Below are 7,388 nucleotides of genomic sequence, written 5' to 3'. Positions count from 1 at the left end.
TCCATAAATAACAATGAAGCACAGGAATTTACCTACAATCAGTTTGCAAACATGGGCATAACACTGTACACAAAATTATATAAAGTACATTGCTAAAAAAAAAAAAAAAAATTGTATGTGCCTTGGTCCCTCTAAAATGTTTCCAAACATTTCACCATTGTGTGTATGATTTTTTTTGAAACACAATACATTACTAGTTAATCAATACATTTTTAACAATGTACCTTTATCTTTAAAAAGACTGCAATTAACAAGTTTTATTTAAACAATATATTTACAGAACAGGAAGGTTTAAAATAAACCCAAAGAATGCAAAGATCATGTAATCATGAAAATGTTTACTTAAAAAAATAAAAATAAAGGTAAGAAACAAAATATACTTCTTTGCATAACTCAGTGGTTCCCAAACTGTGTGCCATGGCTCCCTGGGGTGCCTCGGGACACTTGCAGGGGTGCCTCGGGTTGGTGGTCCAGAACCAATTCAAATTCTGCATGGTCAATGTAAAAAGCAAATCCAGTGTTAATGGCTGCCAATCATAAAATATATTGACAATCAGAAGCAAATCTGGTCCCTCACCACATAAGTTACTCTAAGGATGACATATAAAGACAATTTACTTAATGTAATATTTCTTTCTAAATTTTTCAATAAGAAACTATTGGCTTAGGGGTGCCGTGAAAAAAATTCTGATACTCTAGGGTGCCGTGATTCAAAAAAGTTTGGGAACCACTGGCATAACTAGATTTTTTATAAAAGGGGAAAAAAAACATTACAAACATTTATTATCGTATCTGCCTACCCCTAGATGAGTCCTGCCCTGTATGTAGCGTGCATTCTGGCTCTCGAGTGCGCCACACTTGTTGGAGTAGCCATGGGAGTTGTGTTTGGGGTGCTACCTGCAGAAGTGCTTGTGGAAGTGTCAGGTAATTGAGTCCCTACATTTAAAAGGGTTGCCTTTGGCATGTCCACATGCTGGAAGGGGCATTGCCAACGGAAATAGGGAGTGTTGACATGACATGCCACCCATTTCTCGTCACTCTGGTAACATTCCGTTTCATTTTATATGCACCTTATATGATGGTTTCTCAAAATGGGGAACTGCTGAAGAAATTTATCCTCCCTAGAAAGACGGCTTCTTTAGTCAGTATTCACTGTTCATGTACAATATCATATCATCTGGAAGATGTCTGCTTGTGTAGGAATATTACAATGGTCATCATCATACAACATCGGTTCAACCAGACTCGTGCCCCATGCGTCTGTTAGCCAAACCATCATCTCCCCCTTGCATCTTTCACCCACACCATCATCTTCTTCCTGCATCTTTCAGCCACACCATCTACTCCCTGCATCTTTCAGAAACATTATCATCTACTCACTGGGTCACCTCTGAGCCACACCATCATCTCCTCCCTGCATCTCTCACCAACACCATCATCTCCTTCCTGCGTCTCTCAGCCACACCATCATCTCCTCGCTGCATTTCTTAGCCACACCATTATCTCCCCCCGGGTCCTCTCTCAGCCATGTGATCATTTCCCTGCATCATCTCAGCAAATAATCATCTCCAGCCACACCATCGTCTGCCCCTGCATCTCTCTCAACCACACCATCATCTCCCCCTGCATCTCTCTCAACCACACCATCATCTCCCACCTGCAATCATTCTATGTCTCTCTCAACCACATCATCTCCCACCTGCATTCATTCGATGTCTCTCTGTGTCAGCCCCCTTCATGCTATGTCTCTTTTTGTCTCTCTCCCCCCTCTATGTCTCCCTGTGTTTGTCTCCCCCCTCCTTCCTGCCCTCACCTTCTGGGAGCTGGCTGGATGGTGAGGCCAGGCAGCAGGTGCCAGAAGACACCACAGCAGGGGCTGAAGGGAGCATGACAAGACACTGGCATCATGGTCACACTCCCGGGCTTTGCAGGTATGATGCCTTTGCAAGTGGCACCCCGCTCTGCTAGGCCCACCACGGCACCCAGTACATATAGCCTGCTTGCCCCGCCCTATTTACGCCACTGATGAGAAGTGTATAAGTATATTGTGCAATGTGAAGTGTTTTTTGCAAGTTTCAAAAATACCTTTAAAAAAAAATAGTGTATTATTTCTAATTTCAACACTTTAAAAAGTGGAGATGTACTTCAGAACAAAGAAATGCATTTTAATTAGTTTATACTTTAAAATTAAAATACAAATATACGTATAGGTGGTAAGATGTAATAGGGTCCAAGTTTTGAAAGTGTGTGAGTTTAGTGCTAAAATCACACTTTTTTAGTACTCGCACAATGTAATAGGATGCAACTCGCATGTTTCCTGCAATCCTGCAACTAGCAATGGCAAAATTCACATCCAGATATTTTGCCATTGCACACATAAAATAGGATTTTAATACCTACCTGTAAATCCTTGTCTCTTAGTCCGTAGAGGATGCTGGGACTCCAAAAGGACCATGGGGTATAGACAGGATCCGCAGGAGACATGGGCACACTATAAGACTTTGAATGGGTGTGAAATGGCTCCTCCCTCTATGCCCCTCCTCCAGACCTCAGTTATAGAACTGTGCCCAGAAAGGGTCTGGGACTCCAGGTCGACAACAAAAAGGTCGACACACCTTAGGTCGACGCCGATTGGTCGACACCCCTTAGGTCGACATGGACAAAAGGTCGACATGGACAAAGGGTCGATAGGAACAAGGTCGACATAGAAAAAGGTCGACATGAGTTTTTTATGTTTTTTTGGTGTCGTTTTCTTCGTAGAGTGACCGGGAACCCCAATTAGTGCACCGCGTCCCCTCGCATGTCTCGCTTCACTCGTCATGCTTCGTGCATGGTGCCTTCGCTCCGCTCCGCTTCGCTTGGCACAGATTACCGTTCCAATCGTAGTCCACATGGATCGTTAAGTATGAAAAAGTTCCAAAAAAGAAAAAAATTGTGAAAAAGTCATGTCGACCTTTTTCCATGTCGACCTTGTTCCTGTCGACCTTTTGTCCATGTCGACCTTTTGTCCATGTCGACCTAAGGTGTGTCAACCAATTGGCGTCGACCTAAGGTGTGTCGACCTGGAGTCCAGATACCCCCAGGGAGACGGACATTTTGAGGAAAGAATTTATTCTGTAAACACGGTGTGTGTCATACCAGCTCACACCTCAAACATGCCGCAGAACGTGGCCTTCAATAGAACACCAGCCGATGGCATGAAAAAATATACAGCAATATGCTGACCGAAATTGTAACACAACCTGTGTGTAATCACAACCAAAAATAGCAAACCGCATGCCGTGGCATGAATAACGTCAGCAACAGACTGACTGAAAAGCAACCCAACATATATACCATAACCAATAACTGCAGATACAGTATGCACTGGGACGGGCGCCCAGCATCCTCTACGGACTAAGAGAAAAGGATTTACCGGTAGGTATTAAAATCCTATTTTCTCATGCGTTCTAGAGGATGCTGGGGACTCCAAAAGGACCATGGGGTCTATACCAAAGCTCTAGAACGGGCAGGAGAGTGCGGATGACTCTGCAGCACCGAATCGCCCAAACAAGAGGGCCTCAACAGCCAGGGTATCAAACTTGTAGAATATTTGCAAAATCTTTTGAACCCAACGAAGCAGCTGCTCTGCAAGGCTATAAACCCGAGACCCCTCGGGCAGCCGCCCAGTATGACCCCACCTACTTGGTAGAATGGGCCGTCACCGATATCGGTAACGGCAATCCAGCTGTAAAACGAGCAAGCTTAATCGTATTACAGATCCAGCGTGCAGTACTCTGCTTGGAAGCACGAACCCCAATCTTGTTGGGAGCATATAGGATAAACAGAACCTCAGTTTTCCTGATCTGAGCCAATCTGGCAACACAAATGTTCAACATTCCGACCACATCGAGATACTCCGATGTCGCCCAGACGTCAGTAGCCACCGGCACCACAACAGGGTGGTTCAATTGAAACCGATGAAACCACTTTTGGCAGAAACTGCTGCCGAGTTTTCAACTCCGCTCTATCTTCATGGAAGATTAAACAGGGCTCCTGTGAGACCAAACCGGCAACTCAGACACTCGCCTTGCGGATGCCAAGGTCAACCGCATGACCACTTTCCAAGTGAGGAATTTCAACTTAACCATACCGAAAGGTGCAATCTAAGAAATTGCAGTAATCGCAACAACACGTAAAGATCTCATAGTGTCTCAGAGGTACAAAGGGAGGATGGATGTGTAAGACTCCTTTTACGAATGTTAGGTTCCTGGTGCTCAGAACAAGGGAGATGTTGCGTAGTGAGTCCTGAGCACCAGAACGTGATGCTGAAATAAGGTGTGGTGTGGAAATGGGAAGGAAATAGCCCCTAGCACCCTACCTCCATTGCCTTACCCGTGTTATCAATTCACGCCTGAACGACTATGGTTTCTTGGGCCCATGGCAGCAGCGTTTGAGGGGCGGATTAGGTCTGCCCAACTCCGATGCCCCCTCAGGTCTTAAAGAGAGAAAAGGCGTGAACTGAGACAGGGTAATAATAAGGGGACCTCTAACTGAAACAACCACGCTAGGGGCTATAAACTACCTAAAAACTAAACGTATGTGCGGCACGCCGTCAAAGGAAAAGAACAACAAAGGAAATGCTGTCCACACGCCGACACAATACTTTTGTGTACCAACGGTGACAGCATAAGCAAAACCCTCTGCAAAACACCAGGAACTAAATATAACAAAAGAATACTGCGGCCTAGGCCGACGGACGCGGCGAAGCCGCTACTCACGGAACCGGTACAAATGCTGGCAAACAGACAGGAACCCCCAATGTAGCCGACACAGACTCTCAGAACTGGAGGACAGGCAGAATCCCAAACGACAGACCGGTGGACACCAAGAAGCCAGATATTCGACCAGGCACAGACAAAGCCACAGGACTTCTGGACAGGAATGCTTCATGGCAGGACACGGAATCAGACACAGGAACTGACACAGGAATCGACACTGGAATTGACACAGGAACCGACACTCAAAGCAGCTAGACAGACACTGCTAGACAGGAGCTCAGGAACTGGCAGGGACTAGCTCAGAATTCAAGAACTCTGGAACCCAGGAAATATCACCAGTGTCTGTGAATTGCACTGAGCCAGAATATAACAGAGAGTCTTAATTAATTATGTCGTGCAGCTGACCTGCTGCACAACTGAGAGGTGCAATCAACAGACAGGTGAGGCTGAACACATGGGAACAAGCTGCAATTACACAGACTCACCACCGGTAGCAAACAAGAGTATTCTAAACCAGAGCAATGGGAAATCCTGGCCTGCAAGACAACTATAAACATAAAATAGGAATGAACCACTACCTGTGGTTCATAACAGTACCCTCTCTTTAAGGGTGAGCTCCGAACACCCCATGACACCCACGGGGAACATAAACAGAAGTATAACATAAAATACATAACCAAAATGCAAAACAGGAATGAGCCACAGCCGTGGCTCATAACATTACCCCCCCCCTTGAGGAGGGGTCAAAGGACCCCAAAATTCAGACTTTCCAAAACAAGGGATACAAAAAAAAAAACTGACACACTGGTCTAACAGAAACAAGCTGTGGCAACAGCTTGTAACGGTGCCCCCCACTTGACGGTGGCCACTGAACACAAGACAAGGGGAAAAAAAAAAATCTTTTTTTTTTTTTTTTTTTTTAACAAGGCAAGAGTCAATAATCATTTCTTTTTCTTCTTCTTCCTATTTTTACAAAGTTCTTGAGGTCTGACCAAGGTAATTCCCCAAACATTGTCTGAACTGATGGTACCACCCAGCAAGGCTGCGTTCAAATCAGAGATAGGTTTCTTAACCTTGGGAGCTGAACTTTCAGGCAAAGTACTACTATAAGAAGAAGACAGAAAAGCACATCCTGCAGTCAAAACAACGGGCTGAGACTCTTGTGCCGAGTTTACAGTATTTGGTGGACTCTCAGCAGACAAGACGGGTGACTTAGAGGAACCTGAACCAATTTCTTTGGAACCATATCTTTTAATAACTGCATCACTGAATGCTGGGGGATCCTGAAGAATGGGATCTTCAGCTTTCATTAGGCTGGTCGCCCACTCAAAAGGCTCTCCTCTAAAGGAATATATCAGATAGAGTACAATGTTCTCTGAAGTGATGCCCAGAAATGGTCTAGACAACAAAATGGTGTAATAGTGTCTATAAAGCGCCAGAAATTGGATTAAGTCCCCATCAAAGATTATAGATGTTGAGATATCAACAGAGTCAGGATCTGCTTCCTTCCCATCTGACTGACTAGAGTGCTTAGCTAGGACCTGGTCACTATTGACCTGTTAGGGTCTCCTGCTCTGTGCTGCCACGTCGTCATGGCAACCGGGAGACAAGTGCTAGCGGAGTAACCTCAGCGTAGCTGATACTCAGGTTCGGGTCTTTTGCTGTGCAGTGGTTACAGGCTCTGTGCACGGCAGGGGATCCGGTGCTGGTTTTTGTGCTCACAGTCTGTGAGGTCTGAGTGGGGCGTGGACAGCACCTGCTATATAAACCCTCTTCTCAGGTTAGGCAGATGCTGCTGAATCTTTGTTGGTTAGTCAGTTCCTGAAAGCTAGCTAGTACTGTGTAAACTTTGTATTTGTTTGTTGCTTACTGCAAATAGGCCTTGGGATTTGGTATTACACTCTGCCAATCCAGACCTAGCAGTAAGACTGGAGTCAGTCGTTTAACCTGATGGGGTTCTTTTGCTACTCTGTGAACCTAGCAAGTTTGCGGCTGTATTCTCAGACTTGCCTGCCAAAATCCTTTCTCACTGTGCAAGGTGTTCAGGTGTCAGTTTAGTGGCAGTAAGCTGAACCAGTGCACTGCAAGTGAGGACTAGGATTGTGGAGACTCTCCTTGTGTCTATTATTCCATCTCTGACCAAGGAGTTTACTGCCACACCCGTTGGTAACCCTTTAGGGTTTTGCTGTTGCCCTTAGCAACAGCATTTCGGGTTCTCTACGTATTAAATCACTACATCTCGCTTCTTTCCATCTGAGCATTCCTAATACTAGGGAGACACCCAGTTTCTTAGCCTTTGGGCTTCTCTGTTCACTTTGTGTTTATTTTGTTACCCTATCACCTTCTGTGTATGTAATGTCATATTCCCCAGTCTGTCTGTGAGTTCATTTGTTTTGCATCCCTCACCGTTCAGACACCAGTACATTCCTGCTGGCACTGGTGTGCATAACATATTCAGCAGCCTAATACTCCTGTTGAAATTTTGTGGGAATATGGAGCATACCCCTCAAAATACTTTGCAACAGGTGGTCGATCAGGTGCAGGTCCTGACTCGACAATTTAATGATTTGTCCATTAAAATGCACACCTCGCAGGCCGCTGGCGGAGCTCCCGCAGCAGCAGTGCCTT

The 7,388-nt window shown here is 45.2% G+C and overlaps 1 long non-coding RNA gene across 1 annotated transcript in view; it reads left to right on the top strand.

Moving 5' to 3' along the window:
- Positions 1-276: 276 nt before the first annotated feature.
- The window catches only part of LOC134932518 (uncharacterized), a 96,141-nt gene continuing 89,029 nt past the window's right edge, over positions 277-7,388 (top strand). The window contains exon 1 of the long non-coding RNA XR_010179389.1: positions 277-362. This is a non-coding gene — a long non-coding RNA (uncharacterized LOC134932518). The remainder of the gene's footprint in view (positions 363-7,388) is intronic.

Source organism: Pseudophryne corroboree, chromosome 1 (assembly GCF_028390025.1).
Source record: "Pseudophryne corroboree isolate aPseCor3 chromosome 1, aPseCor3.hap2, whole genome shotgun sequence".
NCBI classification, from domain to species: domain Eukaryota; kingdom Metazoa; phylum Chordata; class Amphibia; order Anura; family Myobatrachidae; genus Pseudophryne; species Pseudophryne corroboree.
Note: the sequence above shows the minus strand (reverse complement) of the source record. Positions and strands in the feature narration are given on the sequence as shown.